The sequence below is a fragment of the Apis dorsata genome, unplaced genomic scaffold (assembly GCF_000469605.1).
Source record: "Apis dorsata unplaced genomic scaffold, Apis dorsata 1.3 scaffold_655, whole genome shotgun sequence".
In the NCBI taxonomy this organism is placed as follows: Eukaryota; Metazoa; Arthropoda; class Insecta; order Hymenoptera; family Apidae; genus Apis; species Apis dorsata.
This window is the reverse complement of record NW_006263844.1, coordinates 189,792-192,543: the sequence shown is the minus strand read 5'-3', so window position 1 is coordinate 192,543 and position 2,752 is coordinate 189,792.

The window sequence follows — 2,752 nt, the reverse complement described above, 5'->3', positions numbered from 1 at the left end:
CCTAAAAAAAAAAAAAAAAAAATAAAAATAAAAGGATCTTCACAAAGAAATAAGACAAAGTGAAGAAAAGTTTGGATCTTGATCGATTGCCAAACTCGTTCGATAAAAAGGAGGGAGAATTACGGACGTTCACCCATTGGCTGATTAAGGTGGAAATTTCGAGGCGCGCGTTAATCACGCGTGCACGCGATCCCATTGGAGGAGGGGCCGTTTAACGTTTCAACGAGAGGAGGGGAGGGGGGAGAGGCCTTTTATGTCGGTTTCCTATCTCGAGCCAGAGCCACGAGACTTCCTTTCGCCGGTTACCGGTACAAAGAAGGAGCGGGTTGATCCGCGATTACATTACAGCCAGCCAATGGAGGTTAATACCACCGTCGCCGCGTTAAAGGATTAAAGGCCGTCGCGTTCATTAATCTTGGTTAAGCGTTTAATCGATCTGACACGGTGGAAACGCTTGTTTCTTCGCTTCGACACCGTTAAATGTTGATAGATTACATATGAGTGCAACGATCATGGCAAGAATTGTACGTGTTAGTTGAGGATATTTGGCTCTTAAAAGAGGCAAAAAAATCTCTTTTCATGAGTACTCTTGAAATAAAAAAAATTTTTATACGGATAATTGATCGAGCATTTGGTTTCATATTTTTTAATTGTTAATAGTTATATAGCTTTAAAAATAGTCAATTTCCAAATTGCTAAAAAATAAAATTATTATTTACAATTTTGCTGTTTTTTTTAATTTCATTAATTTTTGATCGAAGTAAGTATAAGTACGTATTGTATCTGTTTAATAAATATCAGATCTATCGTGGTATCAAAATTATGACGATGCAGCTATATCAAATTATAGCATGAAAATGGAATTTGAAAAATTTAACTTTTTTTGGAAAGTACATCGTTAAAAATTTTGTATCTTATAATTATATTAAATTTTATACGATTGAAAAGCATTTTTATCATATTTCATATTTTCAATAATTCAATTATAAAATTATCTTGAAAAATAAATTTTATCAATTATTTTGTATCCATAAGATCAGTGAAAAAATAGTTTTTTTGGCTTTTCAGAGGAAAAGAAAAAAATGAGGATGAATTATTCAAGATATTTGAATAAAATCGGTGAAAAATTTATTTCCAAAAAGGAAGAAAAGAAATTTGAATTGTAGTTTGAATAGAAAAACTTTAACAGAAAAATTTGACTTCATATCATATTTGACTTTATATCAATATTCAAGAGAGAATTGAACAAATTTGGAAAAATAGGCAAGATTCAAAACTTGGATATTTCGGATAGCAAAATTTATATTGAAATTATTTCGATAATTTATTGTTCAAAACATAATAATAATTGGAATAATTAGTAGTATCAAATGGTCGAGATTATACGAAAAGCGTTATATCAATTATAATAATTACAAATAAATATTATTCGAACATTTAATAATAAGTAATTACTTGAAGTTAGTAAGTAATTACTTAATTCGAAATTTTTAACCTTTAATTATTTTTTCAACGAGTTAATGCTCAACTCTGCCTAACATTTTCCAGATCGTTGATTTAAACAGAAATATAGTAGCAACAGTCACTTCACGGTGCGCTTGTAGCGCCTTGCGACGGATCACCGTAGAAGCAAGCGTCCTGACCCCACACGCTGCGATCCCGCGAGGACCCATCCTTCGAAACCTCCAAACGCGACTATTGGTCCCTCTAATCCCCACTTAACTCGCGTTTTCACGAAAATGATTGGAGGAAAGACCAAGGCCAAAGCGATAGTTTTCTAGATCGGACAGTTGGAAATAGAATACGGATCGGATAGAATTCAACGATATAGTTTCGTATCAGAGTACAGTTAGAAGCATTACAGTGGTCGATCAGCCACAAGCTCATAACATAAACGATAGTACAGTTCTACGGCAGTAGATGGTAGTATCATCAATTCAAACACTACATTTCTGTAACATACAAAGTCGTTCAGTTTACCTAGATATCCAGATATTATTACGATTTCACGATCGATTCGTTAATGATTCTTGTAGTTTTCGAATTGATTTATGTTGGCACAGCGAGTGTTGCTCTCAACCTGATTACTTTTGACAAAATTCCAACTTCTCGCTTATAGAAGAAAAATGTTCTTTTTCCTCTCGTTCCACTTGTTTTTCGTGTAACCACGCATCAAATTTGAAAGAAAAACTCGTCGAAAAGAGTAGAGCATTAAAACTCCTGATTGTATATTATGATTTAGTAGCTAATTATTTTTAATCAAAAAAAAGACGAAAAGGAAGCGGCTGCTGCCACTTTCGCGAGAAAAAGAGGAAGAAAACTTGGAGATGAAAAGCAGGGGGAAACGAGGTTGTAAATCTGAGAGCTTTAACGCTCCTTCGAAAAGAGAACAGAGCATATCTGTTCTTCTCTTCTTAAAACATGACTGTTGCGTATTTTCCATTCCTCTTCGGCTTTGCGTCTCGCGCCGCGTTAATGCGCCCATCGCTTCGTTAACGTTAAATCGAATTGATGCACGCAGCAGGTGTCTATTTGACGACGAAAGCTTTGAGCAATTTCCGCTAAGATCGCTGAGCGAAGCTTATGCAAAGGAACACGATCTGAACATCTCTCGCTCAAATAGTAGTGGAAAATTGTGTCGAGGATCCTCGAAAATAATAAAATTTGGAAGAAATTTGACGCGAATAAATGCGTAATTCATATAAGGTTAATTCTGTTATTCTCATTTTTATGGTATTTTATTATATATGGA